Raw genomic sequence first — 20,708 nt, 5'->3', positions numbered from 1 at the left:
CCATCTTGCCAGTGCCCGTCTTCCTTATATATGGTGTCATATTTATGCCCTAATATGCCCTCGGGGGGAGGGGGGGCGCTCTTTAAAGAAGACCTGTCACCACTCCTGAAATTATTTTATTACCCATGCAATGCCGATTCTGTAGCATCTTTTCATATAAGACTGTGTTGTTCTGTTCTTCTATTATTCCAAGTAACAGTTTATTAATTAATCTGCAACTGGATGTAATTAGGGGTGTGTCCCTGCCCAGTCTCACACTGGCAGCACTGATTGGACAGTGTCAGACTGTGAGGGGCACACCCACAACTGATAACACCCAGTTGCAGATTAATTACTAAACATCTTGGCCTCTAAGACTCCTTACACCACGGGTGTCAAACACAAGGCCCGCGGGCCGAATCCGGCCCGCCAGACCTCGTCATGTGGCCCGCGTAGCCGCCGCCGGCCGCCAGCCTTTACCTTTTATTATCACTTCCTGCAGGCGGCCCCCGCTCCTCCCGGCTCCTGTATCGGGTGTATCAGCTGTGAGGGAGGAGGGGCTGGGGGCCGGCATCTGCTTTTATAATGACAGCGGGGTCTGTGCAGTGACTATTCTACTACACGGGCCCCGCTCACTGTATAATCGTATCTCTAATAGTTAATGGTTACCGTATGTATATAATCGCATAAGGAGCGCTGTGTATTACCGGTACTTACAACTACAAGCGCTCGCCGAGAGGAGGGAGGAGGCAGGCTGGGAGGATGGGTGCTGGGAGTGTGAGTCATACGTCACGCGCCTGCGCCGCCCACTTTATGAATGAAGCAGGCGGCGTGGGCGCATGACGTATGACTCACGCTGCCAGCGCCTGTCCTCCCGGGCTGCCTCCTGCCTCCTCCCTCCTCTCGGCGAGCGCTTGTAGTTGTAAGTACCGGTAATACACAGCGCTCCTTATGCGATTATATACATACGGTAACCATTAACTATTAGAGATACGATTATACAGTGAGCGGGGCCCGTGTAGTAGAATAGTCACTGCACGGGCCCCGCTGTCATTATAAAAGCAGATGCCGGCCCCTAGCCCGTGTATTGAGGGTCATTCACTACAGGGACACTTATGGAGGGGATCTGTGGATGACACATAGCATAAGATGCTATATATGTGTCATCCACAGATCCCCCCCATAACTATCATACACAGATCCCCCATAAGAGCCACCCACAGATCCCCCATAAGAGCCACCCACAGATCCACCATAAGAGCCACCCACAGATCCCCCATAAGTGTCACCCACAGATAACACAGCATTATGTCAGTGTTATACAACACATTCCAGAACTGTAAGGGTTACATAGCATCATAAATCAGTATAATGCTATGTGACCCCAGTCAGCACTTGCAGGTCAAGCTTTCAGAACTAGTTATTACTTACATTATTACCAAAAACAGTAATAATTAAATGCAGTGACAATAATTTATGATAATAAAGAGTGGACACATAGTCCTACAGATACAACCGGCCCTTTGAGGGTGACCAAACTGCTGATGCGGCCCCCGATGAATTTGAGTTTGACACCCCTGCCTTACACTGTTTAAGGCGCTCTCCATAAGTAGATATTGTATTCCCCAAACACTAACCTTTTTGTTGGAATAATAGAGGAACAGACATAGAGTATATGTAAAAAGATGCTCCGGAATTGTTATTGCACGGGGAATGCAAATAGTGACTAAAACAGGTCTTTAAGGCCTCTTTCACACTTGCGTTGTCCGGATCCGGCGTGTACTCCACTTGCCGGAATTACACGCCGGATCCGGAAAAACGCAAGTGAACTGAAAGCATTTGAAGACGGATCTGTCTTCAAAATGCTTTCAGTGTTACTATGGCAGCCAGGACGCTATTAAAGTCCTGGTTGCCATAGTAGGAGCGGGGAGCGGGGGAGCGGTATACTTACAGTCCGCGCGGCTCCTGGGGCGCTCCAGAGTGACGTCAGAGCGCCCCATGCGCATGGATGACGTGCCATGTGATCACGTCATCCATGCGCGTGGGGCGCCCTGACGTCACTCTGGAGCGCCCCGGGAGCCGCACGGACGGTAAGTATACTGCTCCCCCGCTCCCCACTACACTTTACCATGGCTGCCAGGACTTTAGCGTCACGGCAGCCATGGTCACCATTCAGAAAAAGCTAAACGTCGGATCCGGCAATACGCCGAAACAACGTTTAGCTAAGGCCGGATCCGGATCAATTCCTTTCAATGGGCATTAATTCCGGATCTGGCCTTGCGGCAAGTCTTCAGGATTTTTGGCCGGAGCAAAAAGCGCAGCATGCTGCAGTATTTTCTCCGGCCAAAAAACGTTCCGTTCCGGAACTGAAGACATCCTGATGGATTTCTCTCCATTCAGAATGCATTAGGATAAAACTGATCAGGATTCTTCCGGGATAGAGCCCCGACGACGGAACTCTATGCCGGAAGAAAAGAATGCAGGTGTGAAAGAGCCCTAAGTTAACATTGTAAAAAGTTATTTTCTGATTTACCAGCAAAAAAAATAAAAATGTTTTAATAAAATGCATTTTGCTTAACCCCCAACCCCAATGTGTTGTTTCTCTTTAGTTAAGGTTGGTTGGTTATTGGCTGGTTAAAAAAAGGCTTTTATTGTGTCACATTAACTTAAATTTTATTTTCGGAAGAAATTTTTGGGAACCAGCAGAAAGTAAAAAAAAATGATAAATGAGGTTTCAGCTCCCTGAACACATCCAGCGCGGTTTAGATTCAGGAGTAGGAAACAAAGGTAAAATGGATGAGGAACGATTATCTATTGTCTGAGATACAAGTTTCAACATGTCTGCGATCTGTGGGCGAAAGAATGATCTGCCAATTGTGTTCCTCGCAATAAATGATTGCGGATGTTATGTGTTCTGTAGAATAGCAAAAATGTAATGGGGGAGGGGGGATTACCTGGTATAACTCCCTCCTGGATATTAACTGCGTAGGCAGAATTCAATAGAAAAATGTGTCTGTAGGTCTTATGCCTAATTTATCTGTCATATATATATATATATATGTATAATCTATCATCTCATATCTGTTATCTATCTATCTATCATCTCATATCTGTTATCTATCTATCCATCTATCTATCTGAATTCTCTCATAATAATATTGTGCAGTAAGTACTAGGCTCCTACACGACTGGTTCCCCATCTGCAGTACCTCTTGCTTCCTACAGTGGGCAGTATTTCAGTGGGATTTATTCCTGTAGGGCCTCATGCACACGACCGTTCCGCACAAGAACGGTCCGCATACCACGGTTTCACAAAAAACGGAAGCCGCCCATGTGCCTTCCGCAATTTGCGGAACGGAACAGGCGGTCCATTGTAGAAATGCCTATTTCTACGGACAAGAATAGGACATGTTCTATTTTTTTTGCGGGGCCACGGAACGGAGCAACGGATGCGAAAAGCACACGGAGTGCTGTCCGCATCTTTTGCGGCCCCATTGAAGTGAATGGGTCCGCATCCGAGCCACAAAAACGGCGGCTCAGATGCGGACCCAAACAACGGTCGTGAGCATGAGGCCTAAGGCTACATGCACATGAACGTTGTTTGTTTCCATGTCCGTTCCGTTTTTGCACATAGGATGCAAAAAATAGGTCCGCAAAAAATGCGGACAGCACACCGTGTGCTGTCCTCATCAGTATGTCCTTTCCTTAGCCCCGCAAAGAAAATGGAACATGTCCTATTCTTGTCCGTTTTAGGCATTGTTACAATGGATCTGCAAAAAAAACGGATGGCATATGGATGTCATCCGTTTTAGTTTTTTTTGCGGATCCGCAATTTGCAGACCGCAAAACACATACGGTCGTGTGCATGTAGCCTAAACCATCTATAAAGTACTTGTAATCTGGTGTCACTTTGGATACACTCTTGTGACTCTCCCATGTATGAGACATTTCCACAGCATGGCAACGCTGTTTGCTAATAGCCGCCGTTAGTGGGAGGTGTGGATTGTGGCATGTAACCGTCAGGTGTTCTCTGGAGACAGGAGCAGGAGGAGGACGCAGCACTCAGGACAATTGTCTCTCAACGTTTCAGGAAAATCAGTTTTAAAGGCTAAAACATTAGCAGCTTTGCATCTTAGAATGGATTATCCAAATCATCAAACTATCTGTGTTGCTTGGGACCATGCTGCTTTCACTGTGTAACTGTATAATTTTGCATCATAACTGAAGTACTCTGTGCTGCTGTGGTGCAGCATCTTGATTAGGAATAGTTCACATCTCCTTTTATTTTTCCGTTCTTCTGATCCATCAATGAATCCTGTGCAGAAATGGATTCTGTGCATCCATTACGCACATTTGGCATCCGTTTTCGCTATTTCCGTCTGAGATACGCTTTTTTTTACATGGGGAAAAAAAGTACTTTTTTTCCGCCTCCGTGTTTTGAGGTCTACCCACGTGTGTTCCGCAAGTTGTGGAACGGAACGGGCTGCCCATTACAGAAATGCCTATTCTTGCCCGCAAAACGAATAAGGAAGGATAGGACATGTTCTATTTATTTTTTTGCGGGGCGACGGAACGGAGCAACAGATGCGGACAGTACACGGAGAGTGACCCACTGGCCCACATTTACTTATGTGAGTGTACTTAGACTTTGGTATAAATTTCGACATATTGTGGATTATTTATCAAGGGACTTGCGACTATTTTAGACATCCCCTTTTTTGACAATATTAAAGTTGCACGGCTGGTGTCAGAAATTTACAGTTGGGACGGGGCTGGAGCGGGGGGGTGTCAGGGGCAGTGTCAGGGCTAGGTCTCTAGCCCTGGCAAATTCACATACATGTTGGCAAAAAATTACGCCTGCCTAGTTTTTCCGCCAGTCTCACAGCTGCCAGAAAATTAGCCCAATTTATGACGACGCGAGTCTAATCCTCCGGCTGCACAAGGGGAAGCAAAGATCGGTGAGAAAATGCCGGTCTGAGTAAATGTGCCTCAATGTTGCAAAATGTGGTTCGTCTAAGTTTAGAGTAATTATTTGCAGGAAAGGGATGCGGCCTAATAAGCGCCATTGTATGCCAAAAGTCAGAGAAAAGCATCTATCCCTGCACCACATTCATTATCCAACCTGAGCCTCTGTGCTCGTCTACACAGCCTGTCTAAGGTTACGCCAAAGTGTCCCTTTAATTGCCACAGGTCGGAGGGCTCCACCTGTTACACCTGGAAACAGCTGTCAGTGACTGCGTTACTGATGAAAGGGTTAGGCCCCTTTCACACGGGCGAGAATTCCCCGCGGGTGCAATGCGTGAGGTGAACACATTGCACCCGCACTGAATCCGGACCCATTCACTTCAAAGGGGCGGTGCAGATGAGTGTTGATTTTCACGCATCACTTGTGCATTCCGTGAAAATCGCAGCATGTTCTATATTCTGCGTTTTTCACGCAACGCAGGCCCCATAGAAATGAATGTGTCTGCGTGACAATCGCAAGCATCTGCAACCAAGTGCGGATGCGGTGCGATTTTCACGCATGGTTGCTAGGAGATTAATAGGGATGAAAGCAACCCCGGACCCCATTAAAGTGTATTCACTGTATTATTTTCCCTTATAACATGGTTTTAAGGGAAAATAATAGCATTCTGAATACAGAATGCTTAGTAAAATGTGGATTGAGGGGTTAAAAAAAATTAATAAATAACTCACCTCATCCACTGCGCAGCCGGCATCGTCTTCTACCTTCTTCTTTCAGGGCCTGCAAAAGGACCTTTGATGATAGAAGATCCTTCTCTCTTCATTCAGCAGGACCTGCGCTGACGTGGTGAGCGCGATTACGTCATCAAAGGTCTTTTTGCAGGTCCTGAAAGAGGAAGAAAGAAGACGATGACGGCTGCGCGAACAAGAGGATGAGGTGAGTTAATTTATTTTAATTTTTTAACCCCTCAAGCCACATTTTAGTAAGCATTCTGTATTAAGAATGCTATTATTTTCCCTTATAACCATGTTATAAGGGAAAATAATAAAATATACAGAACACCGATCCCAGACCCGAACTTCAGCGAAGAAGTCTGGGTTCGGGTCTGGGTACCACGTTCAGTTTTTTCTCACGCGCATGCAAAATGCATTGCACTAGCGCAGAGAAAACTGAACATCGAAACGCAATCACAGTCAAAACTGACTGCAAGTGCGTGAATACTCGCGTAGGTTTCCCACAATGAACACAACGCATCCGGAGCAAATCCAGGACGCCCGTGTGAAAGAGGCCTTAAGGGTGCAGGTCACAGAACATGACTATCTGGTCTCCGCAGCCCTCAGACTAGCATGGCCAAATGTGGATGTTTGGAGCGGCGCTGAGTGTTGTAACCTGGCAGCGGCTCAGCTCTCCACTGCCATGCTCTTCAAACATTGTGAGGAGCTCGAATGTTATGGCCTGAGCTGGCAGCGCAGCGCTCTCATTGTTGAGCTCACTATTTCCACTGTCCTAGAGCTGTCAGGAGATTAACTCTCTAGTGCCCTGGAAACGACCCGCTTACTGTTACCCGAGTGCGAGCGTGCAACCTGCGTTATAGGATTCATCAGGAGCCTCCATCTCAGATTCCGTTACATTTGCAGAAAGAAATACTGCAGCATTCAGCGCTGTCAATTCCAATGACAAAAAGACACCATGTGAACAGGGCCTTAAAGCGGTTTCAATTTTTCTGTAAAGGCTCATGCACACGACCGTATGTATTTTGCAGTCCCCAAAAAACGGATCTTCAAAAAATATGGATAACATCTGTGTGCATTCCGTATTTTGCGGAGCGGAACAGCTGGCCCCTAATAGAACAGTCCTCTCCTTGTCCGTAATGCGGACAATAATAGGACATGTTCTATTCTTTTGCGAAATGGACATATGAAAACGGAATGCACATGGAGTACCTTCTGTTTTTTTGGGGGGACCCATTAAAATGAATGGTTCCGCATACGGTCCGCAAAAAAAAACGGAACGGAAAGAAAATACGTTTGTGTGCATGAGCCCTTAATAACACTTTATCATTGTATCATAAAAAGTTGTATCCAATCTCTGAGCTCAACACACCAGTAGCACAAATTGCTCTACTGTTTGTTACAATGTGTCAGTGCAGGTAAAATGTATCAGTCTGGAGTCCACAGGAGATTGTCTAGACTGGATACAAGTGTAATGTGAAGCATTAGGGTCCATTCACACGTCCGCAAAATGGGTCCGCATCCGTTCCGCAATTTTGCGGAACGGGTGCAGACCCATTCATTTTCAATGGGGCCAGAATGTGCTATCCGCATCCGCATTTGAGGATCCGCACTTCCGCATCTGTGCTTCCGTTTCCGCCAAAAAAATAGAACATGTCCTATTCCGGGTCCGCAAAATACTTACGGACGTGTGAATGGACCCTTAGGTGAGGGAAGATTTCAGTCTCTGGATGTAAATAATAAACTGACAGCAAGCATAATTGGGGTCAAGTAGAACTGGCTTAGTGGCCCATAGCAACCAATCAGATTCCACCTTTAATTTTCAAAAGGAGATCTGAAAAATGAAAGGTGGAATCTGATTGGTTGCTATGGGAAACTAAGCCAGTTCTACTTTGCCCCAGTGTTAATAAATTTACCCCAAAGTATGTAAGAAATATGCAGAGCTTTTCATGGTGCGATAATAATGTGTTATTTACATAAAATTAGCAGTCTTTACCTAATTATTAGGGGTATTATAGGGGTAGTGTGCTTATATCATGCCCATGAACGTAAGGGCTACGTGCCCATGCTGCGGACCGCATATTGCGGTCCGCAATGCACGGGCACCGACCGAGGGGCAGCCGCATGCGGATCGCAGACCCATTCACTTGAATGGGGTCCGCGATCCGTCCTTTCCGCAAAAAGATAGAACAAGTTCTATCTTTTTGCGGAACAGAACACCAGTCCGTAGTGTTTTCGCGGGGTTCCGTTCCGTGCTTCCGTTCCGCACCACATCTCCGGATTTGCGAACCCATTCAACAGATGCGGAATGCACACAGCTGGTGACCCGTGTAATGCGGAACCACCGTATGCGGCCCGCAGCACAGGCACAGAGCCCTTACGTTTGTGGGCAAAAGGCCTTAGATTGATAGGGACTGACTGCCAAGCCTTGCACCGATCACCAGAACAGGATCCCATAGCCCGTCACCGCACCTGCTGCTGCTGGAAAGAGCACAGGCTGTGAAATGATGGATCAGGGAGTTGACTACTCCCACTCCCTGTGATGTCTCTCTGCCTTGCCGTAACCTCTTATAGGATCCAGGCCTAGTGCCTGTGGCCTATCAAAGGCAAGGACAGGCGGTGCAATAACATAAACATCATCTCACCACTTGAGCCGGACAGCATACAGCTCAGGAACCAGACCCAGAAGAGGCCGGCACCACATCGCTGACAGATGCATTGAGGTAAGTATTTGAGTTTTATTGTTTTTTATTTGGCACCATGGTGTTTGGCCACCATGAGGGAGAGCACTATGGGGGCATCTACTGGGGGCTCTAAATAGGGCATTTTGTACTGGCACACATAAGGACGCATGTTCTTCTACTGGCATACATTATGAGGGAGGACATTATTAGTTTTTTTTGTACTGGTGCACATTATAAGGAGGTATTTTTTGTACTGACACACATTATAAGGGGGAATTTTTGTATTGCCACACATTATTATTATAATAGGAGAATGATTACCACTGGGGGATTATGGGGAACATGATTACTAGTATAGCACAATAAGGGCATTATTACTATTGGGGACACTGTTAACACTAAGGGTACTTAGTTTATTTCTATTGGTGGGACTTTGGGGAGCACTATTTATGTAGGGGAGCACCTTGGCACAGTATTAGCTTAACACAATTATTTTGGGGGGACATTATGTTTACAACTAAGGATGTTGTAAACATCCGAAGTCAATTCGCATAAAACTTCTGTCACGGATGGTGTAACAGAAAACAAGAAGTTACAAATAAGGATCCGACTGGCTTGATCCGAAACTAAGGAACAAAAGGGTGACCCCTATTTAAGCCCTGAAACTCTCCCTGTCTTCTCAGCCCATGCAAAGACCTCTATAATAGAAAATTGCATGCCCTCGTGCCTCGACTGTATGACACCTGAACACCCTATAATAGTGAGGGGACACGACCACCGGCTCCCTACACTTAATACAGAGGGAGTCAGGGTCACCTAGGATCAAGCAAACAGGAAAACACTAATCAATGAACAGACTTATCTGTAGAAGCATCAGTTGTAGCATCCAGCATGTACACACTCCAGGAAGTTGTATAAACCGCAAAGTGATGCAGTATGGGAGGGGATTTAAAGGGATGCAATCAGTGCTACTAGATGACAGCTGAGAGAGGGAAAACGAGATGACAAAACGAAAGCAAAACAAAAGAACCTCAAGCAGGAGGTTCTGAAGAACGTCTGTCAGAGCTTCTCAGATGTCTGGCGGTGACAACTTCTTTCCAATACTGTATGGAGCAGGAGCTCCGTACAGTATTAGAATGTATTGGCTCCGATGAGCCGAAGTTATTGCTTTGCGAAGTCTCTCAAGGCTTCGCATAATAACTTCATAAATTTATTTGTACTGTAAAAAACCATTTCCTGAACTCGGGTTCGGTTCCAAGGTACCACTCCTTCTCCGGAGCTCCTGCTCCGTACAGTATTAGAACAAAGTTTTATGTGAATCAACTTTGGATGCTTCATCCAAAGTCGGTTCGCTCATCCCTATTTACAACACTATTAGTGTCAGGGACACCATGAGGTAGGCACAGTTATTTATTAGGGCATTGTGTGCCAATAATTATTGACAGGAGCACTATCTGTGTGATACTGGTATTTTCAGGGGGTATGGTATTGGGGAGCACAGCGGGCACAGTACTGGGGGTGGCAGGATGGGGTGTTCAGAAGGTGGGGATAATGATGGAAAAATAGGAAACTAAGATGTCTGTTTGTCAAACTTTGTAGAGACAAGAGGTGGCTGATAGAATATTATTATGGCAGTCTGGTCCGAATGGAGACGATGAGGAAAGACAATGTCTACAGAGGAGACATCACTGGATGTAAGAGGTATGTGGTGCTGTATTACCTTATATGTTTTTTACTGCTGTATGCAATGTTTTCCAAGTATGTATTTAACAGTAGGGCTGGAGGGAAAGGGGTTAGGTTGAGAATTTGGCATGGGAGGGTGCCTTTTCATTTTTTGCCTCAGGCAACAGAAAGGCTAGGTGCACTCCTGCCCCTGGCCACAAAGCACTGAGGGAAGGGGGGGCCCAAGCTGAACTCTTGCACCAGGGCCCATGAGCCTTTAGCTACGCCCTTGTATTCAACTATATCTGCATCTTCAGAAAACAGATACTGTTGAAATCGGGACATACCCCAGTCGACTCGGGACCATGGGACAGCCACTGAAATCCGGTACTGTCCTGCTGGATCTGGGACAGTTGAAGTGAATTAAGTGAAAAAAGAGGAAAAGTTGAATCTTTTATTCTTTCTACCCTTTTATGATCTACTCCGGATCTTGGCCTCCAAAACTGCATCAGAAACCCTGACCGTGTGGCCGTACCCTCGTTTATTATAAAACAGTCTGCATCCCCAGAAGACAATTATAGAAATACTACTGGTGGTGGCTATGGATAGTGATTTATACTTTATTCCACTTTTTCCAGACTACTAGTTATCCCAAAACTGGAATACTGGACACAATTTCAATCTATCTAGCATTGAGTAGTCCAGCTATGCAGGTTTTGAAGTTGCATTCCAGACCACCTGCAGTTATGGACTATAGAGAATGATTAAATGCATAATATTATAATAACATAGTAGATTGAGTGTAAAGGCGATCATGGCTACTGTCACCCTGCATGACTTCATCTACAGCAGAACATATCGTGATGAATGTTTAGTGCTCACGGAGAAAGCTCTGGAATAGGGTCATGTAAGCAGGAGGTAAAATCTAGTGAGGCATGAAGCTCTAGTTCTTCAGCCAAGCTTCCATCACATGTCTCTCTGCCCATCCACAGTCGACCATAAAGTTTAAGTTGGGCTGCCTAGCGACGATCATAACTTTAGTGTCTGTCTCGGTGCCCATAGCAAACAATCACAAATATAATGCGCAGTTCAGCCATTCAACCCTTTTCTAGTGTGAATATTCACATCCAGAACTACTACTATAATACTGCCTCCTAGGTAGAAGAATATAACAACTATAATATTTTACCCGTGTACAAGATTATATCTGCTATAACACTGCTTCCTATGTACAAGAATATAACTACTGTAATACTGTCTCCTAGGTAGAAGAATATAACAACTATAATATTTTACCAGTGTACAAGATTATATCTGCTATAACACAGTTTCCTATGTACAAGAATATAACTACTGTAATACTGCCTCCTAGGTAGAAGAATATAACAACAATAACAAGATTATATCTACTATAACACTGCTTCCTATGTACAAGAATATACCGTAACTACTGTAATACTGCCCCCTAAGTAGTAGAGGACTACTGTTGTTGTCAAACTAAAAGTGACAGGTCGACATGCCCCTTTCCCCGCCCATAACCCCGCCCACTCCACCCACAGCCCTTCCCAAACTAAGCCTAAATACCGCCCATTCAAACCCCTTTTATTCTGTTAGATCTAATATTTCGTCAGTAATTTAATTAAGTTTTAGTATCTTTAAAAATAAAAGGATATTAAGCTTGTATTAACCTCTTACTAAGCAATTATAAATATTGACAGTGGCTAATTGATCCGTCTATCTTTCTAGGACCTTTGATGATGTCATACCGCCATTCAATGGCCCTTTTATTCTGTTAGATCTGATAACGAGGCAGAAATTCAATTAAGTTTTAATATATTTAAAAATAAAATGATATCAAGCTTGTATTAACCTCTTATTAAGTTATTATAAATATTGACAATAGCTATTTGATCCGTCTAGGATCCTAAAACTAAAAGGTAACCGTTGCATTCCCTTTGTTAGTGGACCTGCGATCTTTGAAATTTGCTTTAAATTATATATGATCGTGTTTAATAAAATCGAAGGCGGCCCTGAATTAAGCAAAAATATATCAACAGATTATGAAGTTATCTAGCTAATCTATCTATCCAGCATCTATCTATCTATTAGCGAAAGGACCTTTAATGAGTCCCTTTCCTCGCCCATAAACCGCCCAAGCCTCCCACAAACCCACACAGCGACGCTCAAAGCTGATTTCACCGCAGATCCTGTAAGGCTACTTTCACACTTGCGTTCAGAGCGGATCCGTCTGGGGTCTGCCCAGACGGATCCGCTCATATAATGCAGACGATGGGATCCGTTCAGAACGGATCCGTCTGCATTATATTGTAGAAAAAATTCTAAGTGTGAAAGTTGCTCCGTCCAGACTTTACATTGAAAGTCAACAGGGGACGGATCCGTTTGAAAATTGAGCCATATTGTGTCAAATTCAAACGGATCCGTCCCTATTGACTTACATTGTAAGTCTGGATGGATCAGTTTGCCTCCGCACGGCCAGGCGGACACCCGAACACTGCATGCAGCATTCAGGTGTCCGCCTGCTGAGCGGTGCGGAGGTCAAACGCTGCCAGACTGATGCATTCTGAGCGGATCCGCATCCACTCAGAATGCATTAGGGCTGGACGGATGCGTTCAGGGCCGCTTGTGAGAGCCTTCAAACGGAACTCACAAGCGGAACCCCGAACGCTAATGTGAAAGTAGCCTAAGGTGAACTGTCGCAGTCCCTTTGTTAGTGGACCTGCGATGTATGAAATTTGCTTTAATTATATATATTATATAGATCAAGTTTATTAAAATCGAAGGCGTCCGTGATTTAAGCAAAATATTTGATCACCGCATCTAACGCAGATATGTATCATTTATAAATATTAACAATAGCTAATTGCGGCACCCAACTTTGCCGGGTGCCGATAACAAGTTGAAGACATATTCGGGCATATCCTAAGACGTACCGTCACTAATTCAGATGTCCTAAGACGCTATTTAACAGCACCAGTCGTGGCACCCAACTTTCGAGGGGTGCCGATTCAGCGTTCGTTTTGTGAAATAAGGCCCCACATTTTGCGAAGCACGTCAGGGAATGTCCGATAAAGGCATCATGATAATGGCATGTTCGGATATGTCCTAAGACGTTATTTAAGAGTGTCGAAATCATTTTGTTTCGTTAGGAAATTTGCTTCGTTGCGAAATTATGTTTAATAAAAATCGAAGGCGTACGTGATTTAAGCAAAATGTCTTTATTTACAGCGCTTTCACGGTACATTTTTCAATATTTCAGTAGGGTAGACATGTTTGTGCGTAATTACAGCAACATATACATAAATGTTTCATGTGCTCTATTACGAAGGAGCGTACAACACGGTCATTTTTTATAAAATCACTTTTAAATATTTTTTAAAAGACATTCCTTTAGATAATACATTGAAGACATGTTCAGGACGTACCGTCAGTAATTCAGATGTCCTAAGACGCTATTTAAGAGTGCCAGCTGCGGCACCCAACTTTCCTGGGTGACAATTCAGCATTTGTTTTGTGAAATACGGCTCCCATTTTGCGAAGCGCGTCAGGAAATGCCCCAGCATGTTGAAGGCATGTTCTGCGGAAGCAGCAGCACCCAACTATTCCGGGTGTCGATTCTGTCTTTCCATTTTACCCTATTTCATAGCCGCCGCTATCACAGATATTCAACATATCTACTAGTCAGCCGGCTGTATGAGCAGCTGACAAGAGTCACAATCACAGACCTGATTAAAGCTAATATCCTTTCTATCTATCAATCTATCAATTTATCTATTTATCTATTAGTTCATAGCCATCTATCTATCTGTCTGTCTATCTATCTATTTATCTATTTATCTAACTAGCTATCAATCTATCTATTTATTTATCTATCTAACTATCTATCAATCTGTTTATCTATTTATCTAGCTATCTAGTAATCTATCTATTTATCTAACAATTTATCTATTCTTCTATCTATCTAACTAACAAATATAACAATGTATCTATTTATCTATTAGCGCATAGATATATAGCAATGTATCTATTTAACTATCTATCAATCTATCTAGCGATCTATCAATTTATCTATCTAACTATCTTTCTATCTTTTTATCTATCTAACAATCTAACTATCTATCTATCTATCTATCTATCTAACTAACAATGTATTTATTTATCTATATAACTATCTAGCTAGTTATCTAACAATTTATCTATTTAGTTATCTTACTATCTATCTTTCTATCTATCTATCAATTTATCTATTAGCTCATAGATATCTAACTATCTATCTATATTTTTCTACCTATCTATCTACTGTATCTAACAATTTATCTATTTTGCTATCTAACTATCTATCTACCTATCTAACAATTTATCTATTAGCTCATAGATATCTAACTATCTACCTCTCTATCTATCTAACAATGTATCTATTTATCTATTATCTCATAGATATCTAACTATCTATCTATCTAACATCTATCTCACACTATCCATCTACCTATTTAGCTATTATCTAGCTATATACAGTCCTGATCAAAAGTTTAAGACCACTTGAAAAATGGCAAAAAATCATATTTAGCATGGCTGGATCTTAACAAGGTTCCAAGTAGAGCTTCAACATGCAACAAGAAGAAATGGGAGTGAGACAAAGCATTTTTTGAGCATTCAATTTAATGAAAACAACGAATAAACTGAAACAGGCTGTTTTTCAGCTGATCAAAAGTTTAGGACCACACCTCTAAAAAAAAAACTAACCCCCCCCCCCCCCCCCAAAACAGAAATCCAACTTCCAAACATGAACTCAGTAATGAGTAGCTCCGCCGTTATTGTTGATCACTTCAAAAATTTGTTTCGGCATGCTTGATGCAAGCGTTTCCATGAGGTGAGTGGGAACATTTCTCCAAGTGGTGAAGACGGCCACACAAAGGCCATCTACTGTCTAGAACTGTTGTCCATTTTTGTAAACTTCCCTTGCCATCCATCCCAAAGGTTCTCAGTTGGATTTAGATCAGGGGAACACGCAGGATGGGCCAAAAGAGTGATGTTATTCTCCTGGAAGAAGTCCCTTGTCCTGCGGGCATTGTGTAGTGTAGCCTTGTCCTGTTGAAAAACCCAGTCGTTACCACACAGACGAGGGCCCTTAGTCATGAGGAATGCTCTCTGCAACATCTGGACATAGCCAGCGGCCGTTGACGCCCCTGCACTTCCTGAAGCTCCATTGTTCCACTGAAGGAAAAAGCACCCCAGACCATTATGGCGCCCCTCCACTGTGGCACGTAGAAAAATATCTCAGGTGGGATCTGCTTGTCATGCCAGTAACGTTGGAAACCATCAGGACCATCAAGGTTACATTTTTTCTCATCAGAGAATAAAACTTTCTTCTACCTTTGAATGTCCCATGTTTGGTGCTCTCTTGCAAAGTCCAAACGAGCAGTTCTGTGGCGTTCAAGGAGACGAGGTCTTTGAAGACTTTTTTGTTTTTGAAGCTCTTCAGTCTCAGATGCCATCTGATGGTTATGGAGCTGCAGTCAGCACCAGTAAGGGCATTAATTTGGGTCGAGGATCGTTCAGTGTCTTGACGGACAGCCAATTGGATCCTCCGGCTCAGTGCTGATGAAATTTTTGTTGGGTCTTCCACTTGACTTTTTTGTTCCATAAGCCTCAGGATCATTTAAGAATTTAAGAAATTCCAAATGACTGTCTTACTGCGTCCCACCTCAGCAACGATGGCGCGCTGTGAGAGACCCTGCTTATGCAGTTCAACAACCTGCCCACGTTCAAAAAGGTAGAGAGAGTAATTTTGCCTTTGCCATCACAACGTGTGACTACCTCACAGAAAATGACAATGAATCCACATCTTTGCACAGATTTGGCCTTTTAAAGGCATGTGGTCCTAAACTTTTGATCAGCTGAAAAACAGCCTGTTTCAGTTTATTCATTGTTTTCATTAAATTGATTGCTCAAAAGATGTTTTGTCTCACTCCTATTTCTTCTTGTTGCATGTTAAAGCTCTACTTGGAACCTTGTTAAGATCCAGCCATGCTAAATATTATTTTTTGCCATTTTTAAAGTGGTCTTAAACTTTTGATCAGGACTGTATCTATCTATCTAACAATTTATCTAGCTAACATTAATAGAAATATAATAGCCTGATAAAGAGATTGATAAAGCCTTAATATCTTTATTTAGGAGGTGTCCGGGGCATGTTTTGACAACTGTTTACTATTGTCGCAGCTGCTCGTACATTAGGTTGACTATGTCTCGTAACACATGTATAAACATTGTTGGGTTCTAAATTTGGTAGGTGTTTGTACAAATTGATCGACAGCTGTCGTGTTAGAAGCTAGATACGTGTTATCGACCCTCAGGAAAGTTGGGTGCCCCAATTAGCTATTGTTAATATTTATAAATGATGCATATCTGTGTAAGGCCTCTTTCACACTTGCATTGTCCGGATCCGGCGTGTACTCCACTTGCCGGAATTACACGCCGGATCTGGAAAAACGCAAGTGAACTGAAAGCATTTGAAGACGGATCCGTCTTCAAAATGCGTTCAGTGTTACTATGGCATCCAGGACTGGTTGCCATAGTAGTATTAGGTTGCGGGGGAGCGGTATACTTACAGTCCGTGCAGCTCCCGGGGCGCTCCAGAATGACGTCAGAGCGCCCCATGCGATCACGTCATCCATGCGCGTGGGGCGCACGGACTGTAAGTATACTGCTCCCCTGCTCCCCCGCTCCCCACTACACTTTACCATGGCTGCCAGGACATTAGCGTCTCGGCAGCCATGGTAACCATTCAGAAAAAGCTAAACGTCGGATCCAGCAATGCGCCGAAACGACGTTTAGCTTAAGGCCGGATCCGGATCAATGCCTTTCAATGGGCATTCATTCCGGATCCAGCCTTGCGGCAAGTGTTCAGGATTTTTGGCCGGAGCAAAAAGCGCAGCATGCTGCGGTATTTTCTCCGGCCAAAAAACGTTCCGGTCTGGAACTGAAGACATCCTGATGCATCCTGAACTGATTTCTCTCCATTCAGAATGCATGGGGATAATCCTGATCAGGATTCTTCCGGCATAGAGCCCCGACGACGGAACTCTATGCCGGAAGAAAAGAACGCAAGTGTGAAAGAGCCTTTAGATAGCTATGTCGAATATCTGTCATAGATGCAGCTATAAAATAGGACAAAATGGGAAGAAAGAATCGGCACCCAGGAAAGTTGGGTGCCATGGCTGGCGCTCTTAAATAGCGTCTTAGGACATCTGAATTACTGACGGTACGTCTTAGGACATGCCCAAATATGTCTTCAACGTGTTATCGGCAACCGGGAAAGCTGGGTGCCGCAATTAGCTACTGTTAATATTTATAAATGATACATATCTGCGTTAGATGCGGCCATCAAATATTTTGCTTAAATCATGGCCACCTTCGATTTTATTAAACACGATTGTATATAATTAAAAGCAAATTTCATACATCGCAGGTCCACAAACAAAGGGAATGCGACAGTTCAGCTTACAGGACCTGTAGTGCCAAGGAGGCTTTGGCGGTTTAAGGGTGGGAAAAGGGACTCATCAAAGGTCCTTTAGCTAATAGATAGATAGATGCTGGATAGATAGATTAGCTAGATAACTTCATAATCTGTTGATATATTTTTGCTTAATTCAGGGCCGCCTTCGATTTTATTAAACGCGTATATAATTAAAAGCAAATTTCAAAGATCGCAGGTCCACTAACAAAGGGAATGCAACAGTTGCCTTTTAAGAACTTGCGGTGACATCATCAAAGGTCTTTTAGTTTTAGGATCCTAGACGGATCAAATAGCTATTGTCAATATTTATAATAGCTTAATAAGAGGTTAATACAAGCTTAAAGAGGGCCTTTCACTTGTATAAACTATGTGAACTGAGTATGCTGCCATATAGAGCGGCACCCGGGGATCTCACTGCACTTACTATTATCCCCGGGCGCCGCTCCGTTCTCCCGTTATAGGCTCCGATACCTTTGCTCCTTAAGTTATAGTAGGCGGGTCTTCCCTTGTCCTGTGGGCGTCTCCTTCTCTTAGGCTGCAGCGCTGGCCAATCGCAGCGCACAGCTCACAGCCTGGGAGAAAAAAACCTCCCAGGCTGTGAGCTGTGCGCTGCGATTGGCCAGCGCTGCAGCCTAGGAGAAGGAGACGCCCACAGGACAAGGGAAGACCCGCCTACTATAACTTAACCCCTTAAGGACCAGGCTCATTTTCACCTTAAGGACCAGGCCATTTTTTGCAAATCTGACCAGTGTCACTTTAAGTGCTGATAACTTTAAAACGCTTTTACTTATACAGGCCATTCTGAGATTGTTTTTTCGTCACATATTGTACTTCATGACACTGGTAAAATAAAGTCAAAAAAATTAATTTTTTTGCATAATAAAATACCTAATTTACCAAAAATTTGGAAAAATTAGCAAATTTCAAAGTTTCAGTTTCTCTACTTCTGTAATACATAGTAATACCCCCAAAAATTGTGATGACTTAACATTCCCCATATGTCTACTTCATGTTTGAATTATTTTGGGAATGATATTTTATTTTTTGGGGATGTTACAAGGCTTAGAAGTTTAGAAGCAAATCTTGAAATTTTTCAGAAATTTACAAAAACCCAATTTTTAGGGACCACTACAGCTCTGAAGTCACTTTGCAAGGCTTACATAATAGAAACCGCCCAAAAATGACCCCATTCTATAAACTACACCCCTCAAGGTATTCAAAACTGATTTTACAAACTCCGTTAACCCTTTAGGTGTTGCACAAGAGTTATTGGCAAATGGGGATGAAATTTGAGAATTTCATTTTTTTGCCTAATTTTCAATTTTAACCCATTTTTTCCACTAACAAAGCAAGGGTTAACAGCCAAACAAGACTGTATCTTTATTGCCCTGACTCTGCCGTTTACAGAAACACCCCATATGTGGCCGTAAACTACTGTACGGCCACACAGCGGGGCGTAGAGTGAAAGGTGCGCCGGATGGTTTTTGGAAGCCAGATTTTGCTGGACAGTCTTTTTGACACCATGTCCCATTTGAAGCCCCCTGATGCACCCCTAGAGTAGAAACTCCATAAAAGTGACCCCATCTAAGAAACTACACCCCTCAAGGTATTCAAAACTGATTTTACAAACTTCGTTAACCCTTTAGGTGTTGCACAAGAGTTATTGGCAAATGGGGATGAAATTTGAGAATTTCATTTTTTTGCCTAATTTTCAATTTTAACCCATTTTTTCCACTAACAAAGCAAGGGTTAACAGCCAAACAAGACTGTATCTTTATTGCCCTGACTCTGCCGTTTACAGAAACACCCCAGATGTGGCCGTAAACTACTGTATGGCCACACAGCGGGGCGTAGAGTGAAAGGTACGCTATATGGTTTTTGGAAGCCAGATTTTGCTGGACAGTTTTTTTGACACCATGTCCCATTTGAAGCCCCCTGATGCACCCCTAGAGTAGAAACTCCATAAAAGTGACCCCATCTAAGAAACTACACCCCTCAAGGTATTCAAAACTGATTTTACAAACTTCATTAACCCTTTAGGTGTTGCACAAGAGTTATTAGCAAATGGGGATGAAATTTGAGAATTTCATTTTTTTGCCTAATTTTCAATTTTAACCAATTTTTTCCACTAACAAAGCAAGGGTTAACAGCCAAACAAGACTGTATCTTTATTGCCCTGACTCTGCCGTTTACAGAAACACCCCATATGTGGCCGTAAACTACTGTACGGCCACACAGCGGGGCGTAGAGTGAAAGGTACGCTGTATGGTTTTTGGAAGCCAGATTTTGCTGGACAGTTTTTTTGACACCATGTCCCATTTGAAGCCCCCTGATGCACCCCTAGAGTAGAAACTCCATAAAAGTGACCCCATCTAAGAAACTACACCCCTCAAGGTATTCAAAACTGATTTTAAAAACTTTGTTAACCCTTTAGGTGTTGCACAAGATTTAATGGAAAATAGAGATACAATTTCAAAATTTCACTTTTTTGGCAGATTTTCCATTTTAATATTTTTTTTCCAGTTACAAAGCAAGGGTTAACAGCCAAACAAAACTCATTATTTATGGCCCTGATTCTGTAGTTTACAGAAACACCTCATATGTGGCTGTAGACCGCTGTACAGGCACATGGCAGGGCGCAGAAGGAAAGGAATGCCATACGGTTTTTGGAAGGCAGATTTTGCTGGACTGGTTTTTTGACACCATGTCCCATTTGAAGCCCCCTGATGCACCCCTAGAGTAGAAACTCCATAAAAGTTACCCCATCTAAGAAACTACACCCCTCAAGGTATTCAAACTGATTTTACAAACTTTGTTAACCCTTTAGGTGTTGCACAAGATTTAATGGAAAATAGAGATACAATTTCAAAATTTCACTTTTTTGGCAGATTTTCCATTTTAATATTTTTTTTCCAGTTACAAAGCAAGGGTTAACAGCCAAACAAAACTCATTATTTATGGCCCTGATTCTGTAGTTTACAGAAACACCCCATATGTGGTTGTAGACCGCTGTACGGGCACACGGCAGGGAGCAGAAGGAAAGGAATGCCATACGGTTTTTGGAAGGCAGATTTTGCTGGACTGGTTTTTTTGACACCATGTCCTATTTGAAGCCCCCCTGATGCACCCCTAGAGTAGAAACTCCAAAA

This window comes from Bufo gargarizans, chromosome 6, assembly GCF_014858855.1.
Source record: "Bufo gargarizans isolate SCDJY-AF-19 chromosome 6, ASM1485885v1, whole genome shotgun sequence".
Classification (NCBI taxonomy): domain Eukaryota; kingdom Metazoa; phylum Chordata; class Amphibia; order Anura; family Bufonidae; genus Bufo; species Bufo gargarizans.
Note: the sequence above shows the minus strand (reverse complement) of the source record.